This window comes from Chiloscyllium plagiosum, unplaced genomic scaffold (genome assembly GCF_037043375.1).
Source record: "Chiloscyllium plagiosum isolate Xiang-an unplaced genomic scaffold, Cpla_swu_hap1 HiC_scaffold_9, whole genome shotgun sequence".
NCBI lineage: Eukaryota > Metazoa > Chordata > Chondrichthyes > Orectolobiformes > Hemiscylliidae > Chiloscyllium > Chiloscyllium plagiosum.
The window spans coordinates 12,628,984-12,650,404 of record NW_028270147.1 but is presented as its reverse complement, the minus strand read 5'-3'; the positions used below and the strand labels follow the sequence as shown (position 1 = coordinate 12,650,404).

Here is a 21,421-nt window from a genome sequence, read left to right as displayed (position 1 = left end):
TTCATCTACTTCCCTGTTAGGCCCCTTGTATTGAAATAAATGCAGTTTAATTTATTAGTCCTACCTTGTCCCTGCCTGCCCTGACTGTTTGACTCCCTTCTGTTCTCAACTGTACCCATCTCAGATCAATCTCTTTCCTCACTATCTCCCTGGATCCCACCCCCCCCACCTTACTAGTTTAAATCCTCCCGAGCAGCTCTAGCAAATTTCCCTGCCAGTATATTAGTCCCCTTCCAATTTAAGTGCAATCAGTCCTTCTTGTACAGGTCACTTCTACCCCAAAAAAGATTCTAATGATCCAAAAATGTGAATCCTTCTCCCCTGCATCAGCTCCTCAGCCATGCATTCATCTGCTCTATCCTCCTATTCCTGCCCTCACTAGCTTGTAGCACCGAGAGTAATCCAGATATTACTACTCTTGAGGACCTCCTTTTGAAATTTCTGCCTATCTTTCTGTTATCTCCCTTCAGAATCTCAACCTTTTCTCTTCCTATTCATTGGTTCCAATGTGGACAATGACCTCTTGCTGGCCACTCTCCAGGATGAGGGTGTCACTGGCCAAGCCAGAATTTAGTGCCCATCCCTAATTGCCCAGAGGGCAGTTAAGAGTCAACCACATTACTGTGGGTCTGGAGTCACATGTAGGCCAGACCAGGTAAGTATGGCAGTTTCCTTCCCTAAAGAGCATTCGTGAACCAGATGGGCTTTTAGGACAATCGATTCATGGTCATCATTACACCTTTTGTTTTGGATATTTGTTGAATTCAAAGTCCACCATCTACTGTGGCGGGATTTGAACCCAGGTCCCGTAAATATTATCTGGGTTTCCACCAAAACAGCACGAGCTCATTGCTACGCCTCAGTACAGCACTGGCACTGCACGGTCAGTACTGAGGCAGTCCTACACTGCTTTTGATTTTGTTTTTAGGTAAGAACTCATTCCAAGGACACATCTTTGTTCTGTAAAAGATTCCAAGGAGCCCTTAGAAGGAGAGCAGATGAATTTCTGTCCACCGGTATCACTAAACCACTTTGTGAGATCTTTATGCGTGCAAGTTGGCAGCTGCGGGAGATGGGATCATCGACTTCAGGAAGTGGAGCGGAGGACCTGCTCCTCTCTGCATCAATGGTGCTGAGTTGGAGGTGGGTGAGAGCTTCAAGTTCCTACCAGTAAATATCACTGACAATCCATCCACAGCAACACTACAGTCAAGAGAACACACAAATACCTCTACTTCCTCAGGAGGCTAAGGAAATTCGGCATGTCTGCAATGGCTCTTACCAATTTTTATAGATGCACCATAGAAAACATCATTTCTGGATGCATCAGAGCAGAGAGTTGTGACTACAGCCCAATCCATCACAAAAACCAACCTCACTTCCATTGACTTTGTCTGCAGTTTCCGCTGTCTCAGAAAAAAACCCAACATATCAAAGAGCCCCCCCCAACCCGGTTATACTCTCTCCCACCCTCTTCCATTTGGCAGAAGATAGAAAAGTATGAAAACACAAACCAATAAGTTCAAGAACAGCTTCTTTCCTGCTGTTTTGGACTTAAGAACAGACCTCTCATTTATTAAAGTTGATCTTTCCCTGCACCTTCACTGGAGCTGTAACACTATATTCTGCATTCTGTGCTATTACTCTGATGAACTTACGTAAGGTATGATTTGTCTGGTTAGCACGCAAAACAATACTTTTCATTGTATGTTGATACATGTGACAATAATAAATCAAATGAAAACAAAATTTATGTTATTTCACTTGAGAAGTATTTCATTGGCTGCAAAGAACTGGGAGATCCTGAGATTGTGAAGGTGCTATAAAAATGGAAATTTCCTTTTCCACCTCTGACAGACATTCTGCAAGAGTGTAAGATGCTCAGAAGCTCAATTATTGAGGGCATTTTTGGAGCTGCTTCGGAACAGTAACGTTTATTAGGAAGATAGCCTGCTCTCAGGCTTCATATTTATGACAAACAGCATTTTAGTGAGATTGTGATTTGCCTCATTCTTTTCAAGCCAATTATCTCACGAGAAATATTTCATTGATATTTACAGTTCTGGGAACACAATTCAGTTTGTCTTGCAGAAGTGAATGAGGTCATGAGACTTTAACATGAGAGACTGTTTTAGTTTCATCGTTTGCCAATTGAACTCAGTGTAGTTGGGCTGGAATCTTTGTCAATGGTTCTCACAATGCATTGTGGTGCCTTAGCTTGCTAACTTTTTAAAAATTCATTTATGGGATGTAGGGGTCACTTAACTAGGCCAGCACTTATTGGCTGTCCATAATTGCCCAGCAGCAGTCAAGAATCAACGACATTGCTGTGGGCCTGGAGTCACATATAGGCCTGACCAGGTGAAGCTGGCTGTTTCATTCCATACCGGACGTTATAGTGAACCAGATGGGTTTCTCCTGACAATGGATTCATGGTCATTGTTAGAACCTCTGATTCCAGACATTTGTTAAATTCAAATTCTACCATCTGCTGTTGCAGGGTTTGAACCTGGATTCCCTGGCTCGTTTCTTGGGCTTCTGGATTAATAGCCCAGTGAGAATACCATTAGGCCATTACTATTATGTCAGCCTTGAAACCCAGTTTCTCTCTGAATGCATGGGGCTGAAAGTAGTTCCACGTGGTGGGTGTCAAGAACAAAAGGGAGGAATAACTTTTTGCGTTATTATTCATCTCTGACATTTTCTTAAGTGTTTGCTAAATAGTAAATAACTGAGGGGAAGTGGTGGTGCAGTGGTCACGTCACTGGATGAGCAATCTAGAGCCCCAGGATAATGATCTGGAGACATGGGTTTGAATCCCGACAGGACAGATGGTGAAATTTTGAGTTCAATAAAATCTGGACTAAAGAGCTGACCTAATGGTGACCTCGCAAACAAAGTTATAAAAACCCATCTTAGTTCACCAACACCCTTTAGGGAAGGAACTCTGCTGTCCTTACCTGGTCTAAGTCCTTGGAACAGTAACGTTTATTAGTTCAGTTACAAAAAAAGACTCTTTAGTATTTTTTGATTTGATTTGATTTACTGTTGACACATGCAACGAGGTACAGTGAAAAGTGTTGTTTTGCATGCTTCTATGGGCAGATTGTACCAAACAAAGTGCATCAGGGTAGCAGAACAGAGTGCAGAATACAGCTGCAGAGAAGGTGCAGAGGGAGAGAGATCAACATTAACATTGGAGGGGTCTGTTCAAAAGTCTGACAACTTCAAGATGGCACCAGAGCATGGTAGTTCTTAGCGAGTTGTCTACAGCAGATATTATTCTTACATATCTTATTCACAGTTTGCATAAATATTTGTAACTTGTGTGCCGTTTATCATGGTTGTGGGTATGTTCACTGAGCTGGGAAGTTGATTTGCAGACACTTCCTTCCCCGTCTATGTGACATCTTCAGTGCTTTGGAGCCTCCTGTGAAGCCCTGCTGTACTGTGTCTAATATATTATTCTAATATTTTAACAGATGAATGTGTTTGCCAACAGATGCATGGGATGACCCTATAAGGAGCAATGTGATGATGAGCTGTTCTGGTCATGCAGTTTGAGGGTTTAATATTGGCCTGGAAAGAATTCCCTTTCGTTTCCTTTGAAACAGTGCCAATGGGAACATTCATGCATGTCTCATCTGAAAGGCAGCCTCTTCAACTGTGCAGTGCTCCCTTAAGCCCAGAGTGGGACTTGAACTAACAACCTTCTGACTCACAAGTGTGAGTGCCACCAGTTGAGTCAAGGCTGACTGCAGTCTGCCTGAGTTTGTTCATCTATCCTGAAATAGCCTAATGTACTCAGAAATTTGGTTTCATCCTTTTAACGGGAAATCCACTTCTTGCATTAATCAGTCAAAGGCTCAGGTCAGAAATGACCTTTCTTTGATTTTAACTTGTAATCCTCTGTGCTGCTCCAACAATCTACTTTCAAATGATATGCCAGATTTAATTATTTTGTTCTCTTTTCCATTTTCTCTTTCTGTATCATCCAGGATCAAAAGTTGCAATCTTCCATATGTGGTCTACAAATGGTGTTAGAATGCAGCATTTACATTACTTTGTAATGAAACCATACCTCTACACAGTTTCAACACCCACTTAATCCTGAAAAGCCACTCATCATTGTGTTAACAGAGGAAATGGAACCTCTTGCTTCAGATACCTGTGTGATTTTAGTAGCTGGTTGCTTGAAACATTTAAAATGCCAACAAACAGCAAAGTGTGTTGCTGCCTGAATTGTAAGATTCTGGGACCCACTCATCCCTATAACATGCAGAATTTAATCGACATCAATTAGACTGACAAATGGACCATAAACAGGCCATAGAGAAAGGTCAATTATCATTCCAAAATAATGCAAGCACATTATCTGTGAAAATGGAATGTGTTTAAGAATCTCCCTCTGGGATATTCAGTATGTGATGGTAATCAGGGTTGTAGGTACAATTAAGATTTTGTTGTGTTCTTAATGACGCAGAGTGCCCACTGACCAAATTACACAGTTCAGGCCCCCGCTACTCGTTTCTTCGACTTCCCTTCTTTAGTTTATGGACTGGTGCCTGCTTGGATTGGACTGGGGACGCTTGAAAACCAACCCCAGAGAGACATTTTTTAAAAACAAAACCTGCAGAAACAATTTCGGAGCATGACAGTTACAAGTTGCCAGCAGTTCATTTGCGCTGTTCTGTTTTTCTGCAGCCGGGGCAGTGCACCAGTGATTGTGAAATCTGAGCCTAGGAATTGCACCAATAGTTCTTCTACCTTCTCCCCATTCAAGTGCTGAGTAACCATCTAAATGACACGGGCTATCGCCTTCATCAGCTCATGGGCTGAGGAATGATTAGAGGAACAATTATGCGTGACTTTATTCCTGGCCTTGGAGATGCTGATTGGAAATAGAACGGGAACAGAACTCTGTGAACTCTACTTTCTGCCGTCATGAGGATGGAGAGGAGAGATAAGAAGTAATTTCCTAAGAGGTGATAAAGTTTTTGTGAAGGAGCACTTTCCATTAATAGAAACGTCAGGGCATGCGGTTTAAATGTAATTAATGGAATGGAAAAAAAAGAGAGGAACTGAGTAGGAGTTTTACCAGATGGCAGAGAGAATCAGGAACTCACTATGTGATAGGGTGGAAGAGGCAAAACACCTTTTTTTTATTCATCTGTGGGACTTAGGTGTCACTGCTGGCCAGCATTGATAGCCCACCCTTATTTGTCCTTGAGAAGGTGGCGGTGAGCTGCCTTCTGAATCACTGCGGTCTACCTGTTGTGGTTTGATCCACAGTGCTGATAGGGAGGAAATTCCACGATTTTGACCCAACGACTGTGAAGGAATGACAGTATGGTTCCAAGTCAGGGTGGTGAGTGACTTGGAGGGGAACTTGCAGATGGTGGTGTTCCCAAGTATCTGCTGCCCTTGTCTTTTTAGATGGAAGTGGTCGTGGTTTGGAAGGAGCTGTCTTAGCATCTTTGGTGAATTTCCTCAGTGCATCTTGTAGATAGTGTGCACTGCTGCTACTGAGCATTGGTGGTGGAGGGATTGAATGTTTGTAGATATGGTGCCAATCAGGTGGGTTGGTTTGTCCTGGGTGCTGTCAAGCTTCTTGAGTGTCGTTGGAGCTTGCTCCCATCCAGGCAAGTGGGTGCAGCTCCAACAACATTAAAGACATTTCACTTCCTCACATTAAAGACATTCTTTTATTTGCCCGGTCATAACCTATAGGGCTGGCAAGTGGAATTAAGCTGCAAAGATCTTTTTTGGACAGGTACAGACATGCTGGGTCAAATGACCTCCTTTGAGCAAGAAATTTTTATGTAACTCAGGTCTTCAAAATTTTGAAGTACCTCAGTAGGGTAGAAATAGAAGACACGTCTCCTCTTGCAGGGGTATAAGAAGCTTTGGGATAAATAGATATAGAAAAAAACAATAAAGAATTCAGACGTAACCTCTGTACTTGGAAAGAGCTTAGAAGGTGCAGATTTATCAAGTAGATGGGGTTAAAAAGTTAAAAACTGAATAAACTTTGGGTGTAGGTTACCAGACCACTGCCTCTACACACACTCCAGAGCTGCACACCAGCCCCTACCTCAATATTACTGTGGGCTGGCAAGATGTCCACCAGTATGCCTACCCATGCCAAATGAGAATTTTATGTTACTAATTCGAGTTGAATTGAGAGCCTGTTTCCAGAGGACTCAGGGGTAGGGAAGCAGTGGGGTGAGCGAGGCAGAATGAAAGGTGAGAAGGAAGTGGGGTAGTTCATTAGTTGGGAGGATAGAGGTGCTTCCATTGGGTGACCTCTTCCCAAGATGGTAACCCCTCCCCCCTTTTTACACCCCGCCTCCATTGGCATCTGGGAGCTGACACCTCCCCCCAAAATCTCACTGCAGCCCCCACACCCCTTCATTATTCACAACCAAGATCCCTGCCAGATCCCGAACCTTTCAGCCTGAGATATGCTCCATTCACACTTGCAGTTACAAGCAGCAGCCACTATTGCATTGTGGTGCTGTTGGGCCTACTCAGCCGACAGCCAATCCAATTGGCCAGTAGCTCTGAAGGTCAAGACTCCTATCTGTGAGGGACAGAAATCCCAAACTGCTTAAGGGCACCTCCTGTGTTTTTTGTAAGTTTTTTAATAAACAAAAGGTGACCTGCTGTCCAGAAAGATGAACAATATACCTCTGATCACCACCCCACCTCCCCCCTACTTCATGACCAGTAAAGATCCCCTTGCCCCTCTGATGGGAACGCCATACTGTGGGCTGGCAAGATGTCTTCCAAGTTACTCAGCATGCTGAAATATATTACCATTCCTTCACTGCCGCTGGGTCAAAATCCTGAAACTTCCTGCCTCCACTTTCTCTAGGGCAACAAGGGATGGGTAATCAATGCTGGGACCACCAGTGATGCTCATATCCCATGAATAAATATTAAAAGGAATCAGTCAAATTTTATGAGGAAAAAATGAATTGCATTTTCTTGCCAAGAGAAGGTAATGGCTTCGTGGCATTTTTGCTGGACTATTAATCCGGAGAGGAGAAAATGAGGTCTGCAGATGCTGGAGATCAGAGCTGAAAATGTGTTGCTGGAAAAGCGCAGCAGGTCAGGCAGCATCCAGGGAACAGGAGAATCGACGTTTCGGGCATAGGCCCTTCTTCAGGAATAATTCCTGAAGTAGGGCTCATGCCTGAAACGTCGATTCTCCTGTTCCCTGGATGCTGCCTGACCTGCTGCGCTTTTCCAGCAACACATTTTCAGCTCTGATCTCCAGCATCTGCAGTCCTCTATTTCTCCTAGCCTACATGTGACTCCAGACCAACAGCAGTGCGGTTGACTCTTAACTGTCCTCTGGGCAATTCGGGATGGACAATAAATGCTGCCTAGCCAGAGACACCCACATCCCATGAATGAATAAAACACACAAAAGTGTTGTAGGTACCATGGGCTAAATGATTTCCCTTTGAGCTGTAAGTTGGTATGAAAAATAAGAGGCAGTAGCGTGGATATAGTTGCTGAGCAGGAGTAATTCTCCACTCTGAGAAATGGCTTGGACTCTTGTTCACGACTGTAGAATAAATACAAGTAAAATACTGCAGATGCTGGAGGGCTTCTGAGGAAGGGTTAACCAGATTTGAAAAGTTAATTCTGTTTCTCTCTCTCTGTAAAGATGCTGCTAAAGCTGTTGAGTTTCTCCAGAATTCTCTATATTAGTCCAGTCGACCTGTCTTGGTGCAGTGCAGTTAGCGCACTTGGTTTTATTTTTCCACAGAAACAAAAACACTTGTGAAAAATTTTTACCTCATTTTGGAGTCTTATGTAATTCACTTTAATTCTGAAATGTTCGATGAGGTTCTTTTCCCAAACTCACATTTGTATCAGGCAGTTAGGAGACGTATCTGAGTATTTCACAAGAGATGAAACAACAACTGGATAACAGAGGGAGAAATGCGGCACTAGACAAATGTAACTTCTTCATGTTTTTGTGGATCACCATTCAGGCGAAACTGTGAACATAGCAAATGCACAACTGTTGAAGTTGCAAGTTGCGATGTTTATTGATGATTCCTGTATAATTATTAATATTTGAAACCTATTTAATCTTTAATCCCATTCCATGTGACTCAGATGAGGTGAATCTGGTGAGGATCTGTCCTGATAGGAATGGAGAGGTCAACGCACAGCAGGATTATTTTGTCAGCTCCATTATGTTACTCACACTGGACTGCTGTTGCATTTGTAGCAGAGATACTTTTGAAAATAATTGTTGAGAATTGATCTTGAAACGTGAACTGGGGGAAAATGTAAATAACAATAGCACAAGGATGCGTGTGTGTGTGCTTTGTTTCCTTGAGGAATTCAATATGCTCCCTGATCCCTGGTAAAATTACACAATTAACTCAGGCTGTTGGCCCTGTATACAATGTTTATATGCTCAGTGTTTGCCTCGCGTGCCACTGGATTGTTTGTAGTTTCTCAACTAGATATTGTAAAACTTGAAAGGGTGTAGAAAAGATTTACGAGGATATTTCCGTGGTTGGAGAGTTTGAGCTACAGGGAGATGCTGAAAAGGCTGGAGTTGTTTTCCCTGGAGTGTTGGAGGCTGAGGGGCGACCTTATAGAGATTTATAAAATCATGAGGGGCATCGATAGGATGAATAGATTGGGTCTTTTTCCCAGGGTAGGAGAGTTCAAAACTAGAGGGCATAGGTTTAATGTGAGAGGGAAAGATCTAAAAGGGATTTAAACAGCAATTTTTTCACACAGAGTGTGTGTGGAATGTGCCGGGCCTGCAGGGGACAACCGGACCTCCCAGTCACTGCCTAATTTAATTCCCCTTCCCACTCCCTTTCCGACATGACCATCCCTCCATTGCCACAACAAAGCAAACTGCAAACTGGCGGAACAACACCTCACTTTCCGCCTGGGCAGCCTACAGTCCGGAGGACTCAACATTGAGCTCTCCAATTTCAAATAACCTCCCTTCCCTTTGAGTGACTCCCTTCCCCTCCCTTCCACTTCTCCCAGCCACCTACCAGATTCATTCCTACCATTGACCAACCAGGTCGTATCCTCAATTCATCACCCTGCCTCTGCCACCCCCTTTATCTGCAGCTCACCCCACACCCATCCCCAGTCCTGAAGAAGGATTATACCAGAAACATTGACTTCTCCACCTCCTGATGTTGCTTGGCTTGCTGTGTTCTTCCAGCCTCCTGCCTGTCCACAAAGGAAGACTGGTACAATTATGCATTTAAAAGGCATCTGGATGGGTATATGAATTGTAAGGGTTTAGAGAGATATGAGTTGTGCCTCTAGCCAAGCTGTTTCAGTACAACACAGGTACCTACCTGGCAAGGTGGAAAATGGCCCAGTTTGTCCTGTCGATGAAAAGCAGGACAAATCCAACCTGGTTAATCACCACCCAATCAGTCTACTGTCTGAGAGCATAATGGAAGGTGACATCAGCAGTGGTTAAGAGTCAATCACATTGCTGGGTAATCCAAGATGGAGGATGGGAAAAATTTCTGGCTGTAACAGCTGCTCCTTTTTTGAGGTATTTTAGGTGTTGTAGGTGATTTCCTCGAATTCCAGGAGCAGCAATTACTGTTTTATATGCTGTTGCATTGTTTTGGAACTTTGGAAAACAAAAAGTCAAAACAACAGCAGTTTTAAAAGGGAGAAGAGCAGACAAAGGAGGCACATGGTGAGGTCAGTGCAGGAGAGAGAGAGAGAGAAGGAAACTGACACCACAGTGTACCTGCACAGTGCTGCCTTTTGCAGTTTGAATTCACATATCGCTGGACATTGGAGAGTGTCTGGGAAACTTAACAAACAGTGAAATTCACAACTGATCTTGGAGGAACTGTTTGGGCGAAGTTCACAGCACAGAAACAAGTAAGTGAATTGCTTTAATTGTGTGGGTTCTTTCTTGATTATATGTTTTTTGAGGCATGTCTCTTGATGAAACTTAAAATATAAGCCATAATTATTAATTTAAACTGGAGCAGTATTTTGTAGAGGAATAAGACGGTGTTATTTTCTGGGTCTAGATTGTGAAGGAGCAAAAATGGCCTTTAGTAGAGCGATATGTACTCCTTGTCAGATGTGGAAGTTTAAAGAGTTTAAGGGTTACTGCAGATTATATCTGTAATAAACGCTGTTGGTTGCGAATCCTATCAGATCGAGTGGATCGGTTGGAGAGACAGATAGAAGCGATGAGGAATTTGCAACAGCAACAGTATGTGATGGATGGCAGTTATAGGAAGGGGGCAAAAGTCTCAGATACAGTCACATAGATGGATTAACTCCAGGAAAGGTAAGAGAGGTAGGTAGCTAGTGCAGGAGTCTTCTGTGGCTATCCCCATTTCAAACAGGTATGCTGTTTTGGAAAATGTAGGGGGTGATGGATCCTCAGGGGAACGTAGCACAAACAGCCAAGTTTCTGGTATTGAGACTGGCTCTAATGCAATGAGGGGTTCGTCAGGTTCCAAGAGATAAATTGTGTTAGGAGACTAAGGTAAAAACAATGACTGCAGATGCTGGAAACCAGATTCTGGATCAACGGTGCTGGAAGAGCACAGCAATTCAGGCAGCATGCGACAAGCAGCAAAATCGACGTTTCGGGCAAAAGCCCTTCATCAGGAATAAAGGCAGACAGCCTGAAGCATGGAGAGATAAGCTAGAGGAGGGTGGGGGTGGGGAGAGAGTAGCATAGAGTAAATGACCTGGGAGTTGCAGTGGGAGAGGGACTCCCTGAGATTCTTGTAGAGAGAGGAGGAAAACTTCTTCAAGGCAGGCATCCTTGCAAGAGGATTCGCAGTAGGGTTAAAATCAACAAGGTAAAAACAATGATTGCAGAGGCTGGAAACCAGATTCTGGATCAATGGTGCTGGAAGAGCACAGCAATTCAGGCAGACTGTCTAGTCCGAGGTACAGACAGACATTTCTGTGGCCAGCAGAGAAAAAGCAGAATGATATGTTGCTTCCCTGGTGCCAGGATCGAGGATGACTCAGAGAGGGTGCAGAATGTTCTCAAGGGGGAGAGGGGCCAGCAAGAGATCATTGTCCACATTGGAACTAATGAATGGGAAGGGAAAAGGTTGAGATTCTGTAGGGAGATTACAGAGTTAGGCAGAAATTTAAAAGGAAGATCCTCGAGAGTAGTAATATCTGGATTACTTCTGGTGCTACAAGCTAGTGAGGGCAAGAATAAGAGGATAGAGCAGATGAATGCATGGCTGAGGAGCTGGTATATGGGAGAAGGATTCACATTTTTGGATCATTGGAATCTCTTTTAGGATAGAAGTGACCTGGACAAGAAGGACTGATTGCACCTAAATTGGAAGGGGACTAATATACTGGCAGGGAAATTTGCTTGAGCTGCTTGGGAGGATTTAAACTAGTAAGGTGAGGAGGGGGGAGGTGGGTGGCACCCAGGGCGATAGTGAGGAAAGAGATCAATTTGAGACTGGTACAGTTGAGAACAGAAGCGAGTCAAACAGTCAGGGCAGGCAGGAACAAGGTAGGACTAATAAATTAAACTGCATTTATTTCAATGCAAGGGGTCTAACAGGGAAGGCAGATGAACTCGGCATGGCTAGGAACATGGGATTGGGATACCATAGCAATTACAGAAACATGGCTCAGGGATGGGTAGGACTGGCAGCTTAATGTTCCAGGATACAAATACTATAGGAAGGATAGAAAGGGAGGCAAGAGAGGAGGGGGAGTGGCATTTTTGATAAGGGATAGCATTACAGCTGTGCTGAGTGAGAATATTCCTGGAAATACATCCAGGGAATTTATTTGGGTGGAACTGAGAAATAAGAAAAGGATGATCACCTTATTGGGATTGTATTATGGACCCCCTAATAGTCAGAGGGAAATTGAGAAACAAACTTGTAAGGAGATCTCAGCTAACTGTAAGAATAACAGGGTGGTTATGGTAGGGGATTTTAGCTTTCCAAACATAGACTGGGACTGCCATAGTGTTAAGGGTTTAGATGGAGACGAATTTGTTTAGTGTGTACAAGACAATTTTCTGATTCAGTATGTGGATGTACCTACTAGAGAAGGGGCAAAACTTGACCTACTCTTGGGAAATAAGGCAGGGCAGGTGACTGAGATGTCATTGGGAGCACATTGGGGCCAGCAAACATAATGTTATTAGATTTAAAACAGTGATGGAAAAGGATAGACCAGATCAAACAGTTGAGGTTCTAAACTAGAGAAGAGGTAACAAGTAGGTTAGACCAGGGAAACCCAGTGGATGTGGTCTATCTAGACTTTCAAAAGGCCTTTGATAAGGTGCCACACGGGAGGCTGCTGAGCAAGGTGAGGGCCCATGGTGTTCGAGGTGAGCTGCTGGGATGGATTGAGGATTGGCAGAGAGTTGGGATAAAAGGTTCTTTTTCAGAATGGCAGCCGGTGACGAGCGGTGTCCCGCAGGGTTCGGTGCTGGGGCCACAGCTGTTCGCATTATATATTAACGATTTGGATGAGGGAACCGGGGGCATTCTAGCGAAGTTTGCCGATGATACGAAGTTAGGTGGACAGGCAGGTAGTACTGAGGAAGTGGGGAGGCTGCAGAAGGATCTTGACAGGTTGGGAGAGTGGTCCAGGAAATGGCTGATGGAATTTAACGTGAGCAAGTGCGAGGTCTTGCACTTTGGCAAAAAGAATAAAAGCATAGACTACTTTCTAAATGGTGAGAAAATTAATAAAGCCAAAGCACAAAGGGATCTGGGAGTGCTAGTCCAGGATTCTCTAAAGGTAAACATGCAGGTTGAGTCCGTGATTAAGAAAGCGAATGCAATGTTGTCTCTTATCTCAAGAGGGTTGGAATATAAAAGCAGAGATGTACTACTAAGACTTTATAAAGCTCTGGTTAGGCCCCATTTGGAGTACTGTGTCCAGTTTTGGTCCCCACACCTCAGGAAGGACATACTGGCACTGGAACGTGTCCAGCGGAGATTCACACGGATGATCCCTGGAATGACAGGTCTAACATATGAGGAACGGCTGAGGATACTGGGATTGTATTCGTTGGAGTTTAGAAGATTAAGGGGAGACTTAATAGAGACGTACAAAATAATACATGGCTTGGAAAAGGTGGATGCTAGGAAATTGTTTCAGTTAAACGAGGAGACTAGGACCCGTGGACACAGCCTTAGAATTAGAGGGGGTCATTTCAGAACAGAAATGCGGAGGCATTTCTTCAGGCAGAGAGTGGTGGGCCTGTGGAATTCATTGCCACGGAGTGCAGTGGAAGCCGGGACGCTAAATGTCTTCAAGGCCGAGATTGATAGATTCTTGTTGTCTCGAGGAATTAAGGGCTACGGGGAGAACGCTGGTAAGTGGAGCTGAAATGCGCATCAGCCATGATTGAATGGCGGAGTGGACTTGATGGGCCGAATGGCCTTACTTCCACTCCTATGTCTTATGGTCTTATGGTCTAAATTGATGGTTTGGTTAAGAAAAAGATGGGAGCAAATGTCAGGTATAGACAGGATAGATCGAGTGAATCCTGAGAAGAGTATAAAGGCAGTAGGAGTATACTTAAGAGGGAAATCAGGAGGGCAAAAAGGGGACATGAAGTAGCTTTGGCAAATACAATTAAGGAAAATCCAAAGGGATTTTACAAATACATTAAGGTCAAAAGGGTAATTAGGGAGAGAATAGGGCCCTTCATCGATCAGCAAGGTGGCCTTTGTGTGGAGCCGCAGAAAATGGGGGAGATACTAAATGAGTATTTTGCATCAGTATTTACTGTGGAAAAGGATATGGAAGATATAGACTGTAGGGAAATACATGGTGACATCTTGAAAAATGTCCATATTGCAGAGGAAGAAGTGCTGGGTGTCTTGAAACGCAAAAAGGTGGATAAATGCCCAGGACCTGATCAGGTGTACCCTAGAACTCTTTGGGAAACTAGAGAAGTGATTGCTGGGCCTCTTACGGAGATATTTGTATCATCGATAGTCACAGGTAAGGTACCAGAAGACTGGAGGTTGGCTAACATGATGCCACTGTTTAAGAAAGGTGGTAAAGACAAGCCAGGGAATTATAGACCAGTGAGCCTGATATTGGTGGTGGGCAAGTTGTTGAAGCGAATCCTGAGGGACATGATGTACATGTATTTGGAAAGGCAAAGACCGATTAGGGGATAGTCAACATGGCTTTGTGCGTGGGAAATCATGTCTCACAAACTTGATTGAGTTTTTTGAAGAAGTAACAAAGAGGATTAATGAGGGCAGAGCAGTAGACGTGATCTATATGGACTTCAGTAAGGCATTCGACAAGGTTCCCCGTGGGACACTGGTTAGCAAGGTTAGACCTCACGGAATACAGGGAGAACTAGCCATTTGGATACAGAACTGTCTCAAAGGTAGAAGACAGAGGGTGGTGGTGGAGGGTTGTTTTTCAGACTGGAGGCCTGTGACCAGTGGAGTGCCACAAGGATCAGTGCTGGGTCCTCTACTTTTTGTCCTTTATACAAATGATTTGGATGTGAGCATAAGATATATGGTTAGTATGTTTGCAGATGACACCAAAATTGGAGGTGTAGTTGATAGCGAAGAAGGTTACCTCAGATTACAACAGGATCTTGATCAGATGGTCCAATGGGCTGAGAAGTGGCAGATGGAGTTTAATTCAGATAAATGCGAGATGCTGCATTTTGGGAAAACAAATCTTAGCAGGACTTATACATTTAATGGTAAGGTCCTAGGGAGTGTTGCTGAACAAAGAGACCTTGGAGTGCAGGTTCATAGCTCCTTGAAAGTGGAGTCGCAGGTGGATAGGATAATGAAGAAGGCATTTGGTATGCTTTCTTTTATTGGTCAGAGTATTGAGTACACAAGTTGGGGTGCCATGTTGCGGCTGTACAGGACATTGGTTAGACCACTGTTGGAATATTGCGTGCCAGAGGAAGTGGTGGAGGCTGGTACACTTGCAACATTTAAGAGGCATTTGAATAGGTATATGAATAGGAAGGGTTTGGAGGGATATGGGCCAGGTGTTGGCAGGTGGGACGAGATTGGGTTGGGAGATCTGGTTGGCATGGACGGGTTGGACCGAAGGGTCTGTTTCCATGCTGTAAATCTCTATGACTCTGTGGGACTGGAGTCCCATGTAGAGGAAACTCGGTAGGTTTTCCTTCCATAAAGGGCATTAGTAAATCCGATTGGCTTTAACAACAATAGTTGCATGGTTTTCATTCGGGGAGCTTTGTATTCCCGATTTTAAAATTATTATTATTAATGAAGTCAAGTTTCTATCTTCCACATCAAACCCGTGGCTCCAGGATATTATTGCTGTTTCTGGATTACTGAGCCAAATGACATTGGCAATACACTATTTTCTCCCCTTTAACTCAATTCAATTTTATTTCTTCTTTCATTTATTGTCTGCCAAAATTAATCTAAATCTTTTTTTAATCTTATTTTGCCTTCACAGACACTGCCATTCCTATTTTTATCTCATGCCTTTAATGATCACTGAATGTTCCAGAGAACTTTGTCATGAGTGGAATATTTTTGAAGCCCAGTAACTGCTGCTATACAATGAAATGTGACAATCCACAAATACCACAAAACCCACAAACCACAAATGAAGTAAGTGATAAGCTAATCTACTTTGTTAGTTAAATACTTCTCACGTTATCTTCATCTTGGAGGATTATATAATCCACAGGATGTTTTTGGTTTACCTAGGAAGTCACTTAGGGCCACAGATTTTTATCTCCTTGAGACACAACATCTTTATCAATAATATACAGGCAGGAGACTGGAAGAAAACAGCAAGCCAGGCAGCATCAGGAGGTGGAAAGGTTGGCGTTTCAGGTGTAATCCTTCTGGACTCGGGGTGGGTGTAGGGGGAGCTGCAGACAAAGAGGTTGGTGGGAGCAGGGTGGTGAAGTGGGGAGAGGTGAAGACAGGTAGAGGGTACAACCTGGTTGGTCAATGGGAGGAATGAATCCGGTTGGTAGCAGGGAGCAGTGGAAGGGAGGGGGAGGAGCTGGAAAGGGAGTTGGAGGATGGGGAGGGAGGTTATTTGAAATTGGAGAACTCAGTGTTGAGTCCTCTGGGCTGTAGGCTACCCAGGTGGAAGATGAGGTGTTGTTCCTCCAATTTACAGTCTGATTCGCTATGGCAATGGAGGAGGCCAAGGAGGGTCATGTCAGAAAGGGAGTGGTTGGGGGATTGAAATGGGTGGTGACTGGGGAGTCCAGTCGGCTCCTGTGGTTCCAGCTGCAACATCTTTATCAATGCAGCAATCCATAGTTACCTCATGAGCTCTAATCTCTACAGTGCGGATTGAACCCATTACCAGCTGATCTAATGAGCGTTCAGCAAAGAATGAATTCTGTGAAGGTTATATGAGCCTTTTTTAAAAAGACATTCTACCTAGACTCAGATTTGCAACAAATCAACATACAGTCATCAAAACATACAAGTTAAGAACCTAAGGACTTGGAGTAGGTAATTCCACACCTTGAGCCTACGCTGCCATTTAATATGATCACAGCCACTCTCAACCCACCCTCAACACTTTCCTGCCTATTCTCCAGAACCCTCAAGCCATTACGACTTAAACATACTCAAAGTTTCACATTTTGGGGTGGTGAATTCCACAGTTTCACAACCCCTTGAGAGAAATAATGTATCCTCACTTCTGCTTCCTCTAAATCTGCTACTCATTTTCCAAAAACGATGACCTCTCATTCTGCATTGCACCACATGAGGTAACATTCTCTCTGCATCTCCTTTGTCAATCCCCTGCAGCATCTTCAGAAATTGCTGGAAAAGCTCGGCAGGTCTGGCAGTACCTGTGGAGAGAAAGCAGAGTTAAGATTTCAAGTCCAGTGACTTTTCTTTAGAATTGGATCTGAAACATTAACTCTGCTTTCTCTCCACAGCGATAATACAATCCCCACAAGATGATAATCCTTTTCTTATTTTTAAGTTCCACCCAAAGATGTCCATGTACCACAAGTGAATAAAAACAATCTTCAGTTTCTATTCTTGGGTTTATTAAACCTTTCCCTACAGCTCAGTTGGCCAGTTTGCAATTCTGAGTGATGCCAAAAAAGCGGGCTCAATTCCTTGACCAGCCATAGTTACCATGAAAGTCCTGCCTTCTCAGCCTTGCTCCTTGCCTGATGGAGGGTGACCCTCAGGTTAAACCCTTACCAGTCATCTCTCTTGAGTGAGAAAACAGTCCCATGGTCCTCTGGGACTATGCTGGCTTTACGTTTAAAAGTCAACCAAGTGGCTTGGATCAGGAATCACAGTTAAGGGCAGTGGATTCCCCTCTTTGTAGGGCATTATGGACTTTTACAAAAATCAATCACAGTTGTCATGGTTACTGTTGTTGGGATCAGTCTTAAATTCCAGATTTTTTAACTGAATTTAAATTTAACCCCATGTCCCCAGCACATTAGACTGGATTATGAATCCAGTCATTACCAATTTGTCTTGCTCCTTCAGTATGTCTTAAAACCCAGCTAATGCTAAAGGCTTCCCCTTGGCCATCACCTCCCCTCAGCACCTCCCACTCTGCCATCCTCTGCTTCCCACCTTTCTCCCAGCTGTTTCTGCTCTGTCCTGTCTCCCTTATCATAGAATCCCTACAATGTGGAAACAGGCCATTTGGCCCAAAATATCCACACCGACCCTCTGAAGAGAATCCCACCCTGACCCATTCCCCTACTCTATTACTCTGCATTTACCCAATTAATGCACTTAACCTACACATTCCTGAACACTATGGGCAATTTAGCTTGCCCAATTCACCTAACCTACACATTTTTGGATTGTGGGAGGAAACCTACGCAGACACAGGGAGAATGGAGAATGTGCAAACTCCAAATAGACAGCTGCTCAAAGTTAGGATATTACTACTCCACCACAAGAGGTCTATGTCAGTCAATGAAGTATGGTGGGTATATAACTCTGGGTGCATTGTTAGTGTCCTGCTGCTGTACTCTGCCAATGATTAGGATGCTTTAGAGATTGTTATGAAGGTATAAACAAGAAAAGAAATCATCAAATCCCCAGACTAGTGTCATAGAGTCATGGAGTCATAGAAATGTACAGCACAGAAACAGACCCTTCAATCCAACTTGTCCATGCTGACTAGATGTCCTAAATTAATTTGGTCCTATTTGCCAGCACTTGGCACATATTCCTTTAAACCTTTCTTTTTCGTATACCCATCCAGATGCCTTTTAAATGTTGTAATTGTACCAGCCTCCACCATTTCCTCTGGCAGCTCATTCCATACATACACCACCCTCTGTGTGAAAATGTTACTCCTCATGTCCTTTTTAAATCTTTCCCTTGTCACCTTAAACCTATGCCTTCTAGCTTTGGACCCCCTCAACCTAGGAATATTTATCCTATCCATGTCCCTCATGATTTTATAAACCTCTATAAGGTCACCCCTCCCCAGCCTCCGATGCTACAGGGAAAACAGCCCCAGCCTCTCCCTGCAGCTCAAACCTTCCAACCCTGGCAACATCCTTGTAAAGCTTTTCTGCACACTTTCAAGTTTCTCTATAATGAGGTCTAATCTCCCCTCGTAGTTCATCTCTTCTATGCTCAAGATCATTTTTGAGTGGGTCTTTCCTTTGTTCTAGTCATTCCATTGACAGCATGATCTCATAACAGTGTGTTCCAAAATTGGTGTGTTATTAAGCTCTCAGCTTTCATCGTTTTTCTGCTTCAGTTTTGTTGCTAGGAGCTGATCACAAACAAACCCCGGTGTCTCTTGATGTGCACGTTCCCTTCAAATGTGGCGAGATGGTTCAGCTGTAAAGAATCTACCAGAGATTAGGAATTCTATATGTGGGATATTTGCTATGACAATGTATCATTTGTCAGTTATACTTAATAACGAAAGAAAAGAAATTGAAGATCTGCATTTATATAGCATCTTTCCCAATGCTCCAAAATGCCTTACAGCCAGTGAAGGTCCTGTGTGATATGTTTGTCAACTAATTTGCACTAATGGAATAATGACAAGTTATTGTTTTTAACAATTCAATTTCTAAGACTGCTGTCTGGTTAGGAAGAGATAACTGGTGATGGTTTAACCTGAGGGTCACCACATGTAAGGTGAGGGGAGAAGGAGAGCTTGTAGGTTTGGCTGGGTGTGGGAATTGAACTGTTGCTGTCACTCTGCATCATAAAGCAGACAGAGGCTTCCCGTGCGGGCCACTCAGTTAGGCCCATTCCCCTGTCCATTCCCCATTTACATTTCAGGTAGTTATCCAATCTTACTTTTATTTTCTTCTACCCTGCACCCATTGACATTTTCTGGGATACTGGAATTTAGAATTAGAAGCCCTACAGTGTGAAAACAGGCCCTTCAGCCCGACAAGTCCACACCAACACTCCAACGAGAAACCCACCCAGATCCATTTCCCTATTCTATTATCCTATATTTACCTCTGACCAATGCATCTAACCTATGAACACTATGCCCAATTCACCTAACCTACTCATCCATGAATTGTGGAATACAATCAGAGCATGTGGAGGAAACCCATGCAGACACAGGGAGAACGTGTAAACTCCACACAGTCACCCAAGGCTGGAATTGAAACTGGGTCCCTGACACTATCAGGCAGCAGTGCTAACCACTGAGCCACCGTACCACCCTACTGGAGTACTCTGGTATCAAGCCTAGTTAAACTATTTGTTGGCTGTTGAGACAGTGGGCAGCATTTTGACTCTCTATTGAAGTCAGGGGAGTGTGAAATGAAGGGAGGTGCATAGTGAGATGACATTAGATTGATATTGCTGTTTTCCCAGAGCTAAAAGTGGCAGGAAAAAGCTTTGTTCTATGCTGTTGACAGAGAGGGAGGAGAAGCAAGTGGAACATATGGTGAATGTGACCAGAGCAAAAGACGAAGTGAGTACTAATGGTGGTCGATGAGAAATGGAGATGCAGAATGGCAGAGGATGATCCTCTAAAAGTGGAGGCTGTTGGGTGGAAAGTGAGGACAAGGGGAATCGCATGATTGTTCTGGGAGTGAGGGAAAGGCCTGAGGACAGAAGTGTGGGAAATGAGTTCAGATATGATTAAAAGCCTGTCAAGAGTTGGAATGTCATGTTGCAGTTGAACAGGACTTAAGTGAGGCCACTTTTAGAACACTGCATACAATTCTGGCCCTGCTATAGGAAAGATGTTGTTAAACCTGACATGATGCAGAAAAGATTTACAAGGATATTGCCAGGTCTGGAGGGTTTGAGTTGTAAGGAGAGGTTCTGGATGTAGGTTTGCTTGCTGAGCTGGAAGATTCTTTTTCAGATGTTTCGTCACCATACTAGGTAACATCTTCAGTGAGCCTCCGAATGAAGCACTGGTAGGGTAGCCCAGTTCTTATTTGTATATTTGAGTTTCCTTGAGTTGATGATGTCATTTGCTGTGGTGCCATCATTTTCTATGGTGATGTCATTTCCTGCTCTGTTTCTCAGGGGGTGGTAAATGGGATCCAAGTCAATGTGTTTGTTGATAGAGTTCCAGTTGGAATGCCATGCTTCTAGGAATTCTCATGTGTGTTTCTGTTTGGCTTGTCCTAGGATGGATATGTTGTCCGAGTCAAAGTAGTGTCATTCCTTATCTGTATGTAAGGATACTAGTGAGAGAGGATCATGTCATTTTGTGGCTAATTGGTGTTCATGTATCCTGGTGGCTAGTTTTCTGCCTGTTTGTCCAATGTAGTGTTTGTTCCAGATCTTGCAAGGTATTTTGTAGATGACATTAGTTTTGCTTGTCATCTGTATAGGGTCTTTCAAGTTCATTAGCTGCTGTTTTAATGTGTTGATGGGTTTGTGGGCTACTATAATGCCAAGTGGACTGAATAATCTGGCAGTCATTTCTGAGATGTCTTTGATGTAGGGGAGAGTGGCTCGGGTTTCTGCTTGCTGGGGTTTGTTGCTCAGAAATTGGCAGACTGTGTTCATTGGGTACCCATCCTTTTGGAATACACTGTATGGGTGATTTTCCTCTGCTCTGTGTAGTTCCTCTGTGCTGCAGTGTGTGGTGGCTCATTGAAATAATGATTTAATGTAGCTTTATTTGTGGGTGTTGGGATTATTGCTTCTGTAGTTCAGTATTTGGTCCGTATGTATTGTTTTCCTGTAGACGCTGGTTTGAAGTTCCCCATTGGCTGTTCGTTCTACTGTGACATCTAGGAATGGCAATTTGTTGTTGTTTTCTTGAACATCAACTAGCCACAAAACAACATGACCCTCTCTCACTAGTATCCTTACATACGGATGAGGAAGGACACCAATTTGACTGGGACAACACATCCATCCTAGGACAAACCAAACAGACATGCACAGGAATTCCGAGAAGCATGGCATTCTAACCAGAGCTCTGTCAACAAACACATTGA

General features: G+C 43.6%; 1 long non-coding RNA gene across 2 annotated transcripts in view; it reads left to right on the top strand.

Annotated features, from left to right (window-relative positions):
• LOC122554743 (uncharacterized) overlaps positions 1 to 21,421 on the top strand; it is a 36,959-nt gene that overhangs the window by 9,929 nt on the left and 5,609 nt on the right. Inside the window, exons 1-2 of one of the 2 annotated variants that reach the window (XR_015758101.1) lie at positions 9,664 to 9,906; positions 15,469 to 15,626. This is a non-coding gene — a long non-coding RNA (uncharacterized LOC122554743). Of the gene's footprint in view, positions 1 to 9,663; positions 9,907 to 15,468; positions 15,627 to 21,421 lie in introns of those variants that run through there. The other variant, XR_015758102.1, reaches the window with a different exon arrangement.